We start from the raw sequence: 20,599 nt of genomic DNA, 5'->3' as shown, positions 1-20,599 counted from the left end.
AGGCTAAGTGATGTCCACATTAATAGGGCTTCTCTCCAAAAAGCATTATTTAATATCAGATTATTATTTGTGATTACAGTTGATATCAGATGCTTTACGTGATGCCTTTACTCAAATGGTATTCTAATGGAAGACTTACCTTCATTTTTCTAATAAACTATGTCTACTTTTACTCAAGTGTGTCTTTCAACAATTTCTTTCCTCAATTGATTTTTATGTTATTATACATGAATGAAATGAAATGTCGGTTATTTGGAAATGGTTCTAGGTATAGATGTTTCTGACTCCATGTGAAATATCACTCAACTACAAGTAAATGTTGCTCAGTGAAACCTTTACTTGAGTTAAAGTACTAGATAAAGTATTTGCTTTTGTTTTTCATACCAATGGAATGGATTATTTGGATTTGCAGGCATGTGAAGGGTTAAGTGGGGGCTGTTAACCAATGGTTTTCCAGTTTCTGTCTATTGTTGGTCTGTCCCACCCCCCACTCTGATTGGGCAATTACATTGACCCTCTGTGAGTATTTAACAGGCCTCTGTTTTGTTTTGTGTCACTTTAATCTGCACAGTTGTTGAGAGCTGAAACTTGTCTCTTCTGGACTTGGTGAAGTAATAGGTAGGCCTATGCAGTTTATGCTTTCAGAATTTGTGTGTGCCTTGATTTGACTAGCAGTTATTTGAAAGTTGATGCAGTGACTTGAATGGGTTTCCATCTACTGATGTATAACTAACTGGTATAACTAGGCCTACTAAGTCTAATTTTGCAAATGCTAGTGGCATGTTGGAAATTACACGCAACATAATCTCTGGGAAACTTGACAGTACAGCTTTCAGTCAAGTTACAAGTGTTGTCCATAGCTTTACTGTATGCAACTCAGTTGTAACTTAGATTTAAGTTTCAACAAAATGTTCGTGAATACTACGACTATTGACTACTAGCACCACTGCTACTCATAATGCTAACACTGTTGTTTCTTCTACTAGATCTCCTGCTGTAAAGTTGCAACACTGGTGACTCACAACCATGTCAGCCGCAGAGAATAATCCAGAGGAGGGAGTGATGCTAGCAGACAGAATGGCTTCCTGTTTGACTTAACAGGAAGAGGAGCTCACCTGTCCTGTGTGCTGTGACATCTTTAAACATCCTGTTATCCTGGCGTGTAGCCACAGCTTCTGCAAAGCCTGTCTGCAGTAATGGTGGACAGGAAAAAATAACAAACTCCCACCATGATGGAACCTCCTATCAACTTGGCGTTGAAGAAACCTGTGTGAGAACTTCTTAGAGAGAGATGTCCACAGATCGCTCAGGAGCTTAATTCCAAAGTGAATACTTTGTGTGATTACTTTGGTTCACTTCAAATACTACCTGAAGTTAATACTTTTGTGTGAGTACTTTAATGGACTAAAAATACAAAGAAAAACAATGAGTGAGTAATTTAAAATACTGAAAACCATCACGTCAGAATGAAATGTTTGGAACAGGGGAGTCTGGGTGCAAACGCTTAGGTCCTGGACCTGGTGAGACAAAGGAGGAGTGAATGGCAACAAAGGCAGTAATTGAAACGTAAGCATGAACACGTATAAATTTTGTAGGCACAAGGTTAACGAACATTTGTAGAAATGTAATCTGCTCACTAAACCTATTTGGCTAAAATTGTTTACCAATGAGCCCAAGCAGTTTCTTCAAGAAGTGCACGTTTCTAGTATACTTTGCAGCGCCTTGCATACATTTGCTGTGTGTTTGTTTTATATGCAAATGTCTCGTGGGAAAGCAACATTTTTGAAAAACTTGTATTGCCCTTAATTAATCCATGTTAACCGTCTCAAAGCTTCACAGCCCCACATCTTGTCTGTCCTTATAATCAGCTTCCATAAATAATTAGCTGCCATCGGAGGGACGTGGCCATGACCTTTCTGTAATGAGCACATAAAAAGGGACCAGTAGCTTTGAAACCTTTATTTTGAAAAAGAAGAAAAATATAAACATAGTTGTTGTTTTTTTACAGGTATAGAAAAAAAAATAGTAAGAATCAATTAAAATCAACAGGGGAGCTGTCAATCCTGGACTAGAATAGTCATAATAATGCATCAACTCAAATGTGTTATTTGGAAGGAAAAAAAAATCACACCCTGTGTGAAGTGGGCGGTGTCTTGCTAGCTAATCACAATACTGAATGGAGTCAACCAATCATGTACAAAAAATAAATAAATACATTTATTGAAACACTCTTTATGATGGAAGAAACCATAACTTAAAAAAAAACAAATGTATGTTTTTTTAAAGTTATGGTTTCTTATATAGGGCTATGCCACATGTGTCATGTGACACTGGCCCAATCACAGTCCTGAATAGACTGTGATTGGCCAATCACGGTGCAGGGTTAGGAGGGGTACATTTTTTGGCCAATCACAGCGCAGGATTTGTTGTACAAATATCCAAACCTCACTTATAGGGGCGGTTTCACCGCCCAAAAAAGACTCATCAATAAACAGCTTCTCTCTTAAGATGTGTATTTTGACCAAGGGATTCGCAGCAACTAAAGGTTGTTTTCCTTTTTCCTCTCTCTCTCTCTCTCTCTCTCTCTCTCTCTCTCTCTCTCTCTCTCTCTCTCTATATAATATATTTTTTTAAAAATATTATATATATATATATATATATATATATATATATATATATATATATATATATATATTATATATATATATACCCAGCCAACATGTCCATCTGGGCCCCAGGTGGGTTTTAACTGGGCAGATGGGCATGGGTTACATCTGGTTTTGCACATGGGTTCCACCAAGCACCCACTTGTGGTAGCCCATATGGGCTTAAGTGGGTTTCTAACTGGGTCTTAGGTGGGGTCCAAATGGGCAATTTTATGTCGGAACCATGTTGGCGCCACCTGTGTTTGCCTATATGGGCTTGAACTGGGACCTGAATGGGCCTTAAGTGGGTTCCAGCTGGGCAAAAGTGGGTTTCTGACTGGGTCTTAGGTGGGGTCCAAATGGGCAATTTGATGTCGGAACCATGTGGGCGCCACCTGTGTTTGCCTATATGGGCTTGAACTGGGACCTGAATGGGCCTTAAGTGGGTTCCAGCTGGGCAAAAGTGGGTTTCTAACTGGGTCTTAGGTGGGGTCCAAATGGGCAATTTTATGTCGGAACCATGTGGGCGCCACCTGTGTTTGCCTATATGGGCTTGAACTGGGACCTGAATGGGCCTTAAGTGGGTTCCAGCTGGGCAAAAGTGGGTTTCTGACTGGGTCTTAGGTGGGGTCCAAATGGGCAATTTGATTTCGGAACCATGTGGGCGCCACCTGTGTTTGCCTATATGGGCTTGAACTGGGACCTGAATGGGCCTTAAGTGGGTTCCAGCTGGGCAAAAGTGGGTTTCTGACTGGGTCTTAGGTGGGGTCCAAATGGGCAATTTGATGTCGGACCCATGTGGGCCTCACCTGTGTTAGCCCATATGGGCTTAAGTGGGTCCTGACTGGGTCTTAGGTGGGGTCCAAATGGCCAATTGTATGTCACACCCATCTAGGCCTCACCTGTGTTTGCCCATATGGGCTTGAAGTGGGATCTGAATGGGCCTTAGGTGGAGTCCAACTGGGCACGTTTGAGACCCATGTAGATCCCACTTCTAGCAGCCCAAGTGGGTAACATCCGGGCCCTTTGCCAACATGGGTTTCAAGTTGGTCCTGAAGGGATTTAAATAGGACAATTAAACAGTATATTGACAAGAACCATGTTTAACTACTGCTAAGTTTTACCAGGGTGAAAAAACAATAGACCGCCGAAGTCTGACGTCATTTACACATCCTTTGTTTGTCTACCTGGTTCGCAGTTTTCCACCCCCGTTCTGAATCCCATAGACGTATTTAATATCGCGTCAAATAAGAACTGTGTTCCAAAAATAAACAAATGACCCCGGCGTGTTGACTCTTATGGATATGAAGCATCAACTGACGGTGAGAAAACGATAATGTTACTTCCGCCGAATTAGTTACATTTTCGCCAGAAACAGACTGTATCAAATATAAGTGACTGACTATCATAAACGATACAGAACCCCCTCCCTGACAATAACGCCGACACGCGGTGTTTATTTTTGGACCACAATTCTTATATGAGACGATTCTAAGATGACCCAATGTTATTCTCCATAGAGAAATTATTTCCGCAAACCTGGGGATGAACGAGTCACGTCAGGACTTCGGTGCTCTATATCAGACAATATATCTTTTGACAATGTTTATTTATTTTAACTTTCGGCCTCCTGGTTTTTAATAAACCAAATACAAATATTAAAAAAACAAATACAAAATGCTTTGGTAATTGTAAAATATAAAATGTATAAATGAAAATAAAGTGCAAAAGCTTTCAAAAATTGTGAAAAAAAAATAAATAAAAATTATAAATAAATAAATAAATGAAAATAAAGTGTAGACAGTATTATTGGGCCAATATATCTTCAACTCTCGTAAACAATCCCTTTAACTCTCGTAAATTATCATTAAGATAGAACTCTTGTAAACAATCATTTGTAATGATGTAAAAATGACAAATAACAGTGCAAACTCTAAAGTAACAACTTAAATGTTCTGGACACAAACTAATGAGGAACCCATATCTCTTAACTCAACTTCAACAAAAGGAGGGTTCTTCTCATGAGGTAGTTAATTATTCCAGCAGAGGGCCATTTCAGCCAACAAATCCTGAATGATAAACACACCACAAACTCTGTGTGTGTGTGTGTGTGTGTGTGTGTGTGTGTGTGTGTGTGTGTGTGTGTGTGTGTGTGTGTGTGTGTGTGTGTGTGTGTGTGTGTGTGTGTGGCCTATTGGGCCTGTTCCTGATTTTCCTGGGTGTTCACTGTGTTTTCGAGGGATCTCCTAGCTCGTAGGGTCCGGTTTCCACCACGGTCTCGAGCTCCGGTGAACCATTTGGACACGGCCATCTCTGCATCCTTCTGGTTTATATGCTGCGTGACGGCGTTCTTCTTTATTGCCCCTAAAATTAAATGACAAGAAGCCAACTTAGTAATGCTGGCTTGATTTTTACATTATGAAACCTTATAAGACAGACTTTTAAAAAGTTTTATATCGCTGAGAAATGTGTATGCTTTTTAAAAACAACCGAGTCAAATCTGAGAACAGTTCAAGCTATTCACACGGCCAAGTGCTACAGGAAAAATGCAGGATTATGTATAGAACCTGACAGCTAAGGTGGCTAAGATGTTCTGATGCATTATTGAGGATTCTTTGCTGAACAGAAAAAGAAAACGGAACAATAATTTTAAATGTCTTGAGCTATGGTGGCAATTTAGTTTTCATGTAGAACAACAAAGTTCAGGTGGCACCATCATATGTTATGGCAATAACACAAAATCTAATTTACCATAATAGAACCTCAAAAAGTGCCAGTCCTCGGAACTCCTTCTTGCCACTGCGTCCGAAAAGGTTATACTCGAGTGCCAGCGTATTGGTCAGGAGGAACCCCATCATCCTCCTGACACAACGGTCCAGGGAAGTCCCCCCAATGTCTGCAACCACGGCAACCTGAGTATGATAAAAGTCACAGGAAGGAAATTCTGTATTAAGTGAACAGCTAAGATGTCAATGCCCGTTGTGTGCATGCACTCAAAGGGCAGGTTAACAGACTACCAATGTGATTAGAAAATACAAGCCCATTTTGAAGTGAATAAGCGATTTAGAAAATACAAGACATTTTGAAGTGAATTAGAGATTTGAACTTACAACTGCAGACTTAAAGTCTAATTGAAACCCAACCATCTCTCATAATAGTCAACCTATTCATAGACAGGTCATAGACTACAGTAGATGAAAATATTTGACCCAGACTGTAAACACACAGCTGTTCAATTGGGATCCATTCTATAAGAATATTGTAGGACAGCTCATAGAGTTTAAAGGTTTACTATGTTGTCATTTCATGCTCATGTTTCATACTGTTGTGGAACACCAAATATAAATCCATATGACCCAGTGGGAAGCACAGTTTATTCATAATAATAACAATCCACTAAATTATTGTTTCTTTTTTATCTAGCAGATAAGTTGACCCTGCCGTAGTTCTTAATACTTGAAGGTAGACGAAGAACATTATAGATACATTGATACAAATGTTTGAAAAAGCACTACGCAAATCAATTAATCATCATTATCATTAAGATAGCAATCAAGAAAGAAAGACAACAGCTAAGAAAACAGCCATGAAACAGCCTGTTTCTCATTGTTGTATTTTAATTTCCATCCGTGTTAAGAGCTAAGCAAACAAAGCAGTATGTGTTACTGTATTGTTCACAGTAGTTGAGTAGGACAAGTACACAATATCCAGAATTAAAGGAGGTGAAACATATGTGCTGTGATGACCTTTCTGTAATGAGCACACATAAAGGACCTGTAGCTGTGAACTTTTATTAATAAAATAAACATCAGTGTTTTCCAGGTATAACAGAGTAAATATTTGCCTTGACAAAACATTCTATGAAGACACAATAACTGTATTGTATCTAAACAAATAATTCAAACTGTGATCAAATGTACTATGATAATATTATGTTAGTCCAAACAACAACACACAGCGATGAGTTACACAAAGCAACTTTATTGCACCATTATCGTATGATTAGTCAATCATATAATAATGAATATGGCATTATAATTCCTGACAAATGTGGACAGACGCTGATGCTCATATTGTTCTAAAAAAAGGTTAAAATCAATAAAAAGGCAACGCAATAATGTGATTGTCCATCAAGTTGTCTGTATGCATTGATACACTGAAAAAACACACTGAACAACACAATGATAATCAACAGAGAAGCTGAGTTTATTTAATTCAATCAAGTTTGTGTCACATTATGTGATTCCTCTACTTTATGCATAATATGACTTGTCTTTGACATTTTGGATTAGAATATATATGTGTGTCATTTGTCAAGGTGACTCACCCTGCCCTCCTAATATGTTAGGGGGCCGTGTAATTTAGATTACCTTTTTATGTATTTATTCTTTATTGTATTACATGTTTTTCATTTCCCCCAAAAAATATTAAAAATAAATGAAAAAGAGTAATTGAATATCAGTCACCCGAACCAAGGACGGGTGTTTCCGATGAATCTAACATGTTTTTGAAGTTTGAAGTTACAAATACTGAATCAAGCAACTTAAAAACTGTCCGGGTGCTCCCAAAAGCCTGATAAACAATACAATTACCCATTTTTTGGGGAAAGTGAAATATCCCTTTAATGTATGTTAGGGTTTGGCTCACATCATTGGATTCCAAGGTGGTAATGCGTTTTTGTGAAGAAGAAATGTATTTTATTGCACTAACAAACATTGTAATGCATTTCTATAAGATGAAATTAGATGCTGTGGTGTGTTAACATGCTATTTTCACAATATAACGAGCTTTGGTCTTTCACCATACGAGGTTCTATTGCTCTGAATAAATATGCAGCAATCATGTGCAAATTAACGTTCTATGAAACTTGATTGGTGTATCTCAATTACTCTGCTTGAATAACAAGCCATTGAAGAGAGAGACTCATCACACAGGGACATGCATAGTTGTTTGTTTTACATGTAAATGACAGCAGAGCAGAGTATTCAGAATGGACAGCAGTGACATTTATATATAATACAAAGATGGAATGTGGTTTATGTTTTACTTCAAAGTCAGAGGTTAACTATGAATGTACTGTGTTTGTCATATTATATTCTCATGTCTTCACCACCCACACCCAGGAGTTTAAAACGTTTAATCCACAAACAGTTTGTCCTGGTATTTCAAAGCAATTCAGGAGACTTTCCATGTTCATTAGATCTCTCTCTCTCTCTCTCTCTCTCTCTCTCTCTCTCTCTCTCTCTCTCTCTCTCTCTCTCTCTATATATATATATATATATATATATATATATATATATATTATTATATATATATATTTATTTTTTTTAAATATATATATCAGTGATGTAATCTGGTGTGTTTTAAGGGTGAACATGCAGGCTAAGTGATGTCCACATTAATAGGGCTTCTCTCCAAAAAGCATTATTTAATATCAGATTATTATTTGTGATTACAGTTGATATCAGATGCTTTACGTGATGCCTTTACTCAAATGGTATTCTAATGGAAGACTTACCTTCATTTTTCTAATAAACTATGTCTACTTTTACTCAAGTGTGTCTTTCAACAATTTCTTTCCTCAATTGATTTTTATGTTATTATACATGAATGAAATGAAATGTCGGTTATTTGGAAATGGTTCTAGGTATAGATGTTTCTGACTCCATGTGAAATATCACTCAACTACAAGTAAATGTTGCTCAGTGAAACCTTTACTTGAGTTAAAGTACTAGATAAAGTATTTGCTTTTGTTTTTCATACCAATGGAATGGATTATTTGGATTTGCAGGCATGTGAAGGGTTAAGTGGGGGCTGTTAACCAATGGTTTTCCAGTTTCTGTCTATTGTTGGTCTGTCCCACCCCCCACTCTGATTGGGCAATTACATTGACCCTCTGTGAGTATTTAACAGGCCTCTGTTTTGGTTTGTGTCACTTTAATCTGCACAGTTGTTGAGAGCTGAAACTTGTCTCTTCTGGACTTGGTGAAGTAATAGGTAGGCCTATGCAGTTTATGCTTTCAGAATTTGTGTGTGCCTTGATTTGACTAGCAGTTATTTGAAAGTTGATGCAGTGACTTGAATGGGTTTCCATCTACTGATGTATAACTAACTGGTATAACTAGGCCTACTAAGTCTAATTTTGCAAATGCTAGTGGCATGTTGGAAATTACACGCAACATAATCTCTGGGAAACTTGACAGTACAGCTTTCAGTCAAGTTACAAGTGTTGTCCATAGCTTTACTGTATGCAACTCAGTTGTAACTTAGATTTAAGTTTCAACAAAATGTTCGTGAATACTACGACTATTGACTACTAGCACCACTGCTACTCATAATGCTAACACTGTTGTTTCTTCTACTAGATCTCCTGCTGTAAAGTTGCAACACTGGTGACTCACAACCATGTCAGCCGCAGAGAATAATCCAGAGGAGGGAGTGATGCTAGCAGACAGAATGGCTTCCTGTTTGACTTAACAGGAAGAGGAGCTCACCTGTCCTGTGTGCTGTGACATCTTTAAACATCCTGTTATCCTGGCGTGTAGCCACAGCTTCTGCAAAGCCTGTCTGCAGTAATGGTGGACAGGAAAAAAGAACAAGGAATGCCCTGTTTGCAGAACAAACTCCCACCATGATGAACCTCCTATCAACTTGGCGTTGAAGAACCTGTGTGAGAACTTCTTAGAGGAGAGATGTCACAGATCGCTCAGAGCTAATTCCAAAGTGAATACTTTGTGTGATTACTTTGGTTCACTTCAAATACTACCTGAAGTTAATACTTTGTGTGAGTACTTTAATGGACTAAAAATACAAAGAAAACAATGAGTGAGTAATTTAAAATACTGAAACCATCACGTCAGAATGAAATGTTTGGAACAGGGGAGTCTGGTGCAACGCTTAGGTCCTGGACCTGGTGAGACAAAGGAGGAGTGAATGGCAACAAAGGCAGTAATTGAACGTAAGCATGAACACGTATAATTTTGTAGGCACAAGGTTACCTCTCCAATGAATCATCACCTTACCGTGGTGGAGAGGTTTGTGTGCCCCAATGAACCTGGGAGCTGTGTTGTCGGGAGCCTAGTGCTCCTGGTAGGGTCTCCCATGGCAAAGTGGTCTCGGGGGAGGGGCCAGACTAAGAATGGTTCACCAAACACTTCATGGACAATTCAAGACGAAGTGATGCGACCCGGCCCGGAGGAAGCCCGGGGCCCTCCTCTGGAGCCAGGCCCGGAGGAAGGGCTCGTCAGCGAGCGCCTGGTGGCCGGGCTAACCACGGAGCCCGGCCGGGCACAGCCCGAAGAAGGAACGTGGGCAGATCTTCGCCGCCACGTGGGCCCACCACCCGCGATCGGAACCAGTGGGGTCGGGTGCACTGTCAGATGGGTGGCAGTGACAGCAGAGGTTCCAGACGGACCAATCAGGGGCAGCAGAGGCTGACTTTTGGGACGTGGAACGTAACTACGCTGGTGGGGAAGGAGCCTGAGCTGGTGCGGGAGGCAGAGCGCTACCGGTTAGACCTGGTGGGGCTTGCCTCCACACATAGCAAGGACTCTGGAACCAAACTCCTGGACAAGGGGTGGACCTTGTTTTATTCTGGAGTTGCTCAGGGTGTGAGGTCTCAGGCGGGTGTGGGGATACTCACAAGCCCCCGGTTGAGTGCCATCACGTTGGGGTTCACCCCGGTGGACAAGAGAGTCGCCTCCCTCCGCCTAAGGGTTGATGGGGGGAAAACTCTGACTGTTGTCTGTGCGTACGCGCCAAACAAGAGTTCAGAGTATTCGGCCTTTTTGGATACCCTGCATGGGGTCCTGCATGGGGCTCCGGTGGGGGATTCCATAGTCTTGCTGGGGGACTTCAACGCACACGTGGGCAATGACGGGGATACTTGGACTGGCGTGATTGGGAGGAACGGTCTCCCTGATCTGAACCTGAGTGGTGGCTTGTTATTGGATTTCTGTGCTAGTCATGGACTGACAATAACAAACACCATGTTCAAACATAAGGATGCTCATAAGTGTACTTGGTACCAGAGTACCCTAGGCCAAAGATCAATGATCGATTTTGTAATCGTATCAGCTGATCTGAGGCCGCATGTTCTGGACACTCGGGTGAAGAGAGGGGCGGAACTGTCAACTGATCACCATCTGGTGGTGAGTTGGTTCAGATGGCGGGGGAAGCCTCTGGACAGACCTGGCAAACCCAAGCGTGTAGTGCGGGTGAACTGGGAACGTTTGGAGGAGACCTCTGTTCGGAAGGAATTTAACTCCCACCTCCGGCGGGACTTCTCTGGCATCCCTGTGGAGGTTGGGGGCATTGAACAGGAATGGGCAATGTTCAAAGCCTCTATTGCTAAAGCTGCGGCTGTGAGCTGTGGTCAGAAGGTCTTAGGTGCCTCAAGGGGCGGTAACCCTCGAACACCCTGGTGGACAGCGGTGGTCAGGGAAGCCGTCCGACTGAAGAAGGAGGCCTATCGGGGTATGATATCCCAGGGGACTCCAGAGGCAGTTGCAAGGTACCGACAGGCCCGAAGGGCGGCAGCCACAGCTGTGACGGAGGCTAAGCAGCGGGTGTGGGAGGAGTTCGGGGAATCCATGGAGAAGGACTTTCGGGCGGCACCAAAGTTGTTCTGGACGACCATACGGCACCTCAGGAGGGGAAAGCGGGGAACCATCCAAGCTGTATACAGCAAGGATGGGGCTCTGCTGACTTCAAGTGAGGAAGTCGTAGGGAGGTGGAAGGAACACTTTGAGGAACTCCTAAACCCAATGACATCAGACCCACCCTCCCTGACAGGAGCAGAGCCTGAGGATGATGGGGGATCGTCGTCAATCTCCCGGAAGGAAGTCACTGAGGTAGTTAAACAACTCCACAGTGGCAAAGCTCCGGGGGTTGATGAGATTCGTCCAGAAATGCTGAAGGCTCTGGGTGTTGAGGGGCTGTCTTGGTTGATACGTCTTTGCAACATCGCGTGGAAGTCTGGGACAGTACCGAGGGAGTGGCAGACTGGGGTGGTGGTCCCACTTTTCAAAAAGGGGGACCAGAGGTTGTGTGCCAATTACAGAGGTATCACATTACTCAGCCTCCCTGGGAAAGTTTATGCCAAGGTACTGGAAAGGAGGGTCCGGCCGATAGTCGAACCTCAGATTCAAGAGGAGCAATGTGGTTTCCGTCCTGGTCGTGGAACAACTGACCAACTCTTTACTCTGGCAGGGATCCTGGAGAGGGCCTGGGAGTATGCATATCCGGTCTACATGTGTTTTGTGGATTTGGAGAAGGCATATGACCGGGTCCCCCGGGAGTTTCTGTGGGAGGTGCTGCGGGAATATGGGGTGAGGGGGACCTTGTTGAGGGCCATCCAATCTCTGTACGCCCAAAGCGAGAGCTGTGTCCGTGTGCTCGGCAGTAAGTCGGATTATTTTCCAGTGGGGGTTGGTCTCAGACAGGGCTGCGCCTTGTCACCTATCCTGTTTGTGATTTTCATGGACAGGATCTCGAGGCGAAGTCGTGGCGGAGAGGGTATACGGTTCGGTGAGCTAAGGGTTGCGTCACTGCTTTTTGCGGATGATGTGGTCCTGATGGCACCATCGGTCCGGGACCTTCAGCTCTCACTGGATCGGTTCGCAGTCGAGTGTGCGTCGGCTGGGATGAAAATCAGCATCTCCAAATCTGAGGCCATGGTTCTCAGCAGGAAACCGGTGGATTGTGCAGTCCGGGTAGGGAATGAGGCTTTGCCCCAGGTGAAGGAGTTTAAGTATCTCGGGGTCTTGTTCACGAGTGAGGGGAGGACGGAGCAGGAGATCAGCCGGAGAATCGGAGCAGCAGGAGCGGTATTGCAGTCACTGTACCGCACTGTGGTGACGAAAAGAGAGCTGAGCCAGAAGGCAAAGCTCTCGGTCTTCCGAGCAATCTTCGTTCCTACTCTCACCTATGGTCATGAAGTGTGGGTCATGACCGAAAGAATAAGGTCGCGGGTACAAGCGGCCGAAATGAGTTTTCTCAGACGGGTGGCTGGCATCTCCCTTAGAGATAGGGTGAGAAGTTCGGTCACCCGGGAGAGACTCGGAGTAGAGTCGCTGCTCCTTCGCTTGGAAAGGAGCCAGCTTAGGTGGTTCGGGCATCTAGTACGGATGCCTCCCGAGCGTCTCCCTAGGGAGGTCCTCGCTGCACGTCCCACTGGGAGGAGACCCCGGGGCAGACCAAGGACCAGATGGGCGGATTACATCTCCACACTGGCCTGGGAACGCCTCGGGATCCCCCAGGAGGAAGTTGCTAATGTTGCTCAGGAGAGGAAGGTCTGGAGCTCTCTGCTGGAACTGTTGCCCCCGCGACCCGACTCCGGATAAGCGGTTGAAGATGGATGGATGGATGGTTAACGAACATTTGTAGAAATGTAATCTGCTCACTAACCTATTTGGCTAAAATTGTTTACAATGAGCCCAAGCAGTTTCTTCAAGAAGTGCACGTTTCTAGTATACTTTGCAGCGCTTGCATACATTTGCTGTGTGTTTGTTTTATATGCAAATGTCTCGTGGGAAAGCAACATTTTTGAAAAACTTGTATTGCCCTTAATTAATCCATGTTAACCGTCTCAAAGCTTCACAGCCCCACATCTTGTCTGTCTTATAATCAGCTTCCATAAATAATTAGCTGCCATCGGAGGGACGTGGCCATGACCTTTCTGTAATGAGCACATAAAAAGGACCAGTAGCTTTGAAACCTTTATTTGAAAAAGAAGAAAAATATAAACATAGTTGTTGTTTTTTACAGGTATAGGAAAAAAAATAGTAAGAATCAATTAAAATCAACAGGGGAGCTGTCAATCTGGACTAGAATAGTCATAATAATGCATCAACTCAAATGTGTTATTTGGAAGGAAAAAAAAATCACACCCTGTGTGAAGTGGGCGGTGTCTTGCTAGCTAATCACAATACTGAATGGAGTCAACCAATCATGTACAAAAAATAAATAAATACATTTATTGAAACACTCTTTATGATGGAAGAAACCATAACTTAAAAAAAACAAATGTATGTTTTTTTTAAGTTATGGTTTCTTATATAGGGCTATGCACATGTGTCATGTGACACTGGCCAATCACAGTCCTGAATAGACTGTGATTGGCCAATCACGGTGCAGGGTTAGGCGGGGTACATTTTTGGCCAATCACAGCGCAGGATTTGTTGTACAAATATCCAAACCTCACTTATAGGGGCGGTTTCACCGCCCAAAAAGACTCATCAATAAACAGCTTCTCTCTTAAGATGTGTATTTTGACCAAGGGATTCGCAGCAACTAAAGGTTGTTTTCCTTTTTCCTCTCTCTCTCTCTCTCTCTCTCTCTCTCTATATATATATATTTTTTTCAAAATATTATATATATATATATATATATATATATATATATATATATATATATATATATATATATATACCCAGCCAACATGTCCATCTGGGCCCCAGGTGGGTTTTAACTGGGCAGATGGGCATGGGTTACATCTGGTTTTGCACATGGGTTCCACCAAGCACCCACTTGTGGTAGCCCATATGGGCTTAAGTGGGTTTCTAACTGGGTCTTAGGTGGGGTCCAAATGGGCAATTTTATGTCGGAACCATGTTGGCGCCACCTGTGTTTGCCTATATGGGCTTGAACTGGGACCTGAATGGGCCTTAAGTGGGTTCCAGCTGGGCAAAAGTGGGTTTCTGACTGGGTCTTAGGTGGGGTCCAAATGGGCAATTTGATGTCGGAACCATGTGGGCGCCACCTGTGTTTGCCTATATGGGCTTGAACTGGGACCTGAATGGGCCTTAAGTGGGTTCCAGCTGGGCAAAAGTGGGTTTCTAACTGGGTCTTAGGTGGGGTCCAAATGGGCAATTTTATGTCGGAACCATGTGGGCGCCACCTGTGTTTGCCTATATGGGCTTGAACTGGGACCTGAATGGGCCTTAAGTGGGTTCCAGCTGGGCAAAAGTGGGTTTCTGACTGGGTCTTAGGTGGGGTCCAAATGGGCAATTTGATTTCGGAACCATGTGGGCGCCACCTGTGTTTGCCTATATGGGCTTGAACTGGGACCTGAATGGGCCTTAAGTGGGTTCCAGCTGGGCAAAAGTGGGTTTCTGACTGGGTCTTAGGTGGGGTCCAAATGGGCAATTTGATGTCGGACCCATGTGGGCCTCACCTGTGTTAGCCCATATGGGCTTAAGTGGGTCCTGACTGGGTCTTAGGTGGGGTCCAAATGGCCAATTGTATGTCACACCCATCTAGGCCTCACCTGTGTTTGCCCATATGGGCTTGAAGTGGGATCTGAATGGGCCTTAGGTGGAGTCCAACTGGGCACGTTTGAGACCCATGTAGATCCCACTTCTAGCAGCCCAAGTGGGTAACATCCGGGCCCTTTGCCAACATGGGTTTCAAGTTGGTCCTGAAGGGATTTAAATAGGACAATTAAACAGTATATTGACAAGAACCATGTTTAACTACTGCTAAGTTTTACCAGGGTGAAAAAACAATAGACCGCCGAAGTCTGACGTCATTTACACATCCTTTGTTTGTCTACCTGGTTCGCAGTTTTCCACCCCCGTTCTGAATCCCATAGACGTATTTAATATCGCGTCAAATAAGAACTGTGTTCCAAAAATAAACAAATGACCCCGGCGTGTTGACTCTTATGGATATGAAGCATCAACTGACGGTGAGAAAACGATAATGTTACTTCCGCCGAATTAGTTACATTTTCGCCAGAAACAGACTGTATCAAATATAAGTGACTGACTATCATAAACGATACAGAACCCCCTCCCTGACAATAACGCCGACACGCGGTGTTTATTTTTGGACCACAATTCTTATATGAGACGATTCTAAGATGACCCAATGTTATTCTCCATAGAGAAATTATTTCCGCAAACCTGGGGATGAACGAGTCACGTCAGGACTTCGGTGCTCTATATCAGACAATATATCTTTTGACAATGTTTATTTATTTTAACTTTCGGCCTCCTGGTTTTTAATAAACCAAATACAAATATTAAAAAAACAAATACAAAATGCTTTGGTAATTGTAAAATATAAAATGTATAAATGAAAATAAAGTGCAAAAGCTTTCAAAAATTGTGAAAAAAAAATTAAAAAAAATTATAAATAAATAAATAAATGAAAATAAAGTGTAGACAGTATTATTGGGCCAATATATCTTCAACTCTCGTAAACAATCCCTTTAACTCTCGTAAATTATCATTAAGATAGAACTCTTGTAAACAATCATTTGTAATGATGTAAAAATGACAAATAACAGTGCAAACTCTAAAGTAACAACTTAAATGTTCTGGACACAAACTAATGAGGAACCCATATCTCTTAACTCAACTTCAACAAAAGGAGGGTTCTTCTCATGAGGTAGTTAATTATTCCAGCAGAGGGCCATTTCAGCCAACAAATCCTGAATGATAAACACACCACAAACTCTGTGTGTGTGTGTGTGTGTGTGTGTGTGTGTGTGTGTGTGTGTGTGTGTGTGTGTGTGTGTGTGTGTGTGTGTGTGTGTGTGTGTGTGTGTGTGGCCTATTGGGCCTGTTCCTGATTTTCCTGGGTGTTCACTGTGTTTTCGAGGGATCTCCTAGCTCGTAGGGTCCGGTTTCCACCACGGTCTCGAGCTCCGGTGAACCATTTGGACACGGCCATCTCTGCATCCTTCTGGTTTATATGCTGCGTGACGGCGTTCTTCTTTATTGCCCCTAAAATTAAATGACAAGAAGCCAACTTAGTAATGCTGGCTTGATTTTTACATTATGAAACCTTATAAGACAGACTTTTAAAAAGTTTTATATCGCTGAGAAATGTGTATGCTTTTTAAAAACAACCGAGTCAAATCTGAGAACAGTTCAAGCTATTCACACGGCCAAGTGCTACAGGAAAAATGCAGGATTATGTATAGAACCTGACAGCTAAGGTGGCTAAGATGTTCTGATGCATTATTGAGGATTCTTTGCTGAACAGAAAAAGAAAACGGAACAATAATTTTAAATGTCTTGAGCTATGGTGGCAATTTAGTTTTCATGTAGAACAACAAAGTTCAGGTGGCACCATCATATGTTATGGCAATAACACAAAATCTAATTTACCATAATAGAACCTCAAAAAGTGCCAGTCCTCGGAACTCCTTCTTGCCACTGCGTCCGAAAAGGTTATACTCGAGTGCCAGCGTATTGGTCAGGAGGAACCCCATCATCCTCCTGACACAACGGTCCAGGGAAGTCCCCCCAATGTCTGCAACCACGGCAACCTGAGTATGATAAAAGTCACAGGAAGGAAATTCTGTATTAAGTGAACAGCTAAGATGTCAATGCCCGTTGTGTGCATGCACTCAAAGGGCAGGTTAACAGACTACCAATGTGATTAGAAAATACAAGCCCATTTTGAAGTGAATAAGCGATTTAGAAAATACATTTTGAAGTGAATAAGAGATTTGAACTTACAACTGCAGACTTAAAGTCTAATTGAAACCCAACCATCTCTCATAATAGTCAACCTATTCATAGACAGGTCATAGACTACAGTAGATGAAAATATTTGACCCAGACTGTAAACACACAGCTGTTCAATTGGGATCCATTCTATAAGAATATTGTAGGACAGCTCATAGAGTTTAAAGGTTTACTATGTTGTCATTTCATGCTCATGTTTCATACTGTTGTGGAACACCAAATATAAATCCATATGACCCAGTGGGAAGCACAGTTTATTCATAATAATAACAATCCACTAAATTATTGTTTCTTTTTTATCTAGCAGATAAGTTGACCCTGCCGTAGTTCTTAATACTTGAAGGTAGACGAAGAACATTATAGATACATTGATACAAATGTTTGAAAAAGCACTACGCAAATCAATTAATCATCATTATCATTAAGATAGCAATCAAGAAAGAAAGACAACAGCTAAGAAAACAGCCATGAAACAGCCTGTTTCTCATTGTTGTATTTTAATTTCCATCCGTGTTAAGAGCTAAGCAAACAAAGCAGTATGTGTTACTGTATTGTTCACAGTAGTTGAGTAGGACAAGTACACAATATCCAGAATTAAAGGAGGTGAAACATATGTGCTGTGATGACCTTTCTGTAATGAGCACACATAAAGGACCTGTAGCTGTGAACTTTTATTAATAAAATAAACATCAGTGTTTTCCAGGTATAACAGAGTAAATATTTGCCTTGACAAAACATTCTATGAAGACACAATAACTGTATTGTATCTAAACAAATAATTCAAACTGTGATCAAATGTACTATGATAATATTATGTTAGTCCAAACAACAACACACAGCGATGAGTTACACAAAGCAACTTTATTGCACCATTATCGTATGATTAGTCAATCATATAATAATGAATATGGCATTATAATTCCTGACAAATGTGGACAGACGCTGATGCTCATATTGTTCTAAAAAAAGGTTAAAATCAATAAAAAGGCAACGCAATAATGTGATTGTCCATCAAGTTGTCTGTATGCATTGATACACTGAAAAAACACACTGAACAACACAATGATAATCAACAGAGAAGCTGAGTTTATTTAATTCAATCAAGTTTGTGTCACATTATGTGATTCCTCTACTTTATGCATAATATGACTTGTCTTTGACATTTTGGATTAGAATATATATGTGTGTCATTTGTCAAGGTGACTCACCCTGCCCTCCTAATATGTTAGGGGGCCGTGTAATTTAGATTACCTTTTTATGTATTTATTCTTTATTGTATTACATGTTTTTCATTTCCCCCAAAAAATATTAAAAATAAATGAAAAAGAGTAATTGAATATCAGTCACCCGAACCAAGGACGGGTGTTTCCGATGAATCTAACATGTTTTTGAAGTTTGAAGTTACAAATACTGAATCAAGCAACTTAAAAACTGTCCGGGTGCTCCCAAAAGCCTGATAAACAATACAATTACCCATTTTTTGGGGAAAGTGAAATATCCCTTTAATGTATGTTAGGGTTTGGCTCACATCATTGGATTCCAAGGTGGTAATGCGTTTTTGTGAAGAAGAAATGTATTTTATTGCACTAACAAACATTGTAATGCATTTCTATAAGATGAAATTAGATGCTGTGGTGTGTTAACATGCTATTTTCACAATATAACGAGCTTTGGTCTTTCACCATACGAGGTTCTATTGCTCTGAATAAATATGCAGCAATCATGTGCAAATTAACGTTCTATGAAACTTGATTGGTGTATCTCAATTACTCTGCTTGAATAACAAGCCATTGAAGAGAGAGACTCATCACACAGGGACATGCATAGTTGTTTGTTTTACATGTAAATGACAGCAGAGCAGAGTATTCAGAATGGACAGCAGTGACATTTATATATAATACAAAGATGGAATGTGGTTTATGTTTTACTTCAAAGTCAGAGGTTAACTATGAATGTACTGTGTTTGTCATATTATATTCTCATGTCTTCACCACCCACACCCAGGAGTTTAAAACGTTTAATCCACAAACAGTTTGTCCTGGTATTTCAAAGCAATTCAGGAGACTTTCCATGTTCATTAGATCTCTCTCTCTCTCTCTCTCTCTCTCTCTCTCTCTCTCTCTCTCTCTCTCTCTATATATATATATATATATGTATATATATATATTATTATATATATATATATATATATTTTTTAAATATATATATCAGTGATGTAATCTGGTGTGTTTTAAGGGTGAACATGCAGGCTAAGTGATGTCCACATTAATAGGGCTTCTCTCCAAAAAGCATTATTTAATATCAGATTATTATTTGTGATTACAGTTGATATCAGATGCTTTACGTGATGCCTTTACTCAAATGGTATTCTAATGGAAGACTTACCTTCATTTTTCTAATAAACTATGTCTACTTTTACTCAAGTGTGTCTTTCAACAATTTCTTTCCTCAATTGATTTTTATGTTATTATACATGAATGAAATGAAATGTCGGTTATTTGGAAATGGTTCTAGGTATAGATGTTTCTGACTCCATGTGAAATATCACTCAACTACAAGTAAATGTTGCTCAGTGAAACCTTTACTTGAGTTAAAGTACTAGATAAAGTATTTGCTTTTGTTTTTCATACCAATGGAATGGATTATTTGGATTTGCAGGCATGTGAAGGGTTAAGTGGGGGCTGTTAACCAATGGTTTTCCAGTTTCTGTCTATTGTTGGTCTGTCCCACCCCCCACTCTGATTGGGCAATTACATTGACCCTCTGTGAGTATTTAACAGGCCTCTGTTTTGTTTTGTGTCACTTTAATCTGCACAGTTGTTGAGAGCTGAAACTTGTCTCTTCTGGACTTGGTGAAGTAATAGGTAGGCCTATGCAGTTTATGCTTTCAGAATTTGTGTGTGCCTTGATTTGACTAGCAGTTATTTGAAAGTTGATGCAGTGACTTGAATGGGTTTCCATCTACTGATGTATAACTAACTGGTATAACTAGGCCTACTAAGTCTAATTTTGCAAATGCTAGTGGCATGTTGGAAATTACACGCAACATAATCTCTGGGAAACTTGACAGTACAGCTTTCAGTCAAGTTACAAGTGTTGTCCATAGCTTTACTGTATGCAACTCAGTTGTAACTTAGATTTAAGTTTCAACAAAATGTTCGTGAATACTACGACTATTGACTACTAGCACCACTGCTACTCATAATGCTAACACTGTTGTTTCTTCTACTAGATCTCCTGCTGTAAAGTTGCAACACTGGTGACTCACAACCATGTCAGCCGCAGAGAATAATCCAGAGGAGGGAGTGATGCTAGCAGACAGAATGGCTTCCTGTTTGACTTAACAGGAAGAGGAGCTCACCTGTCCTGTGTGCTGTGACATCTTTAAACATCCTGTTATCCTGGCGTGTAGCCACAGCTTCTGCAAAGCCTGTCTGCAGTAATGGTGGACAGGAAAAAAGAACAAGGAATGCC

The sequence above is a fragment of the Gymnoscopelus braueri genome (assembly GCF_963280865.1).
Source record: "Gymnoscopelus braueri genome assembly, chromosome: 14".
Classification (NCBI taxonomy): domain Eukaryota; kingdom Metazoa; phylum Chordata; class Actinopteri; order Myctophiformes; family Myctophidae; genus Gymnoscopelus; species Gymnoscopelus braueri.
The sequence above is the reverse complement of the archived record's forward strand: the minus strand, read 5'-3'. Positions refer to the sequence as shown.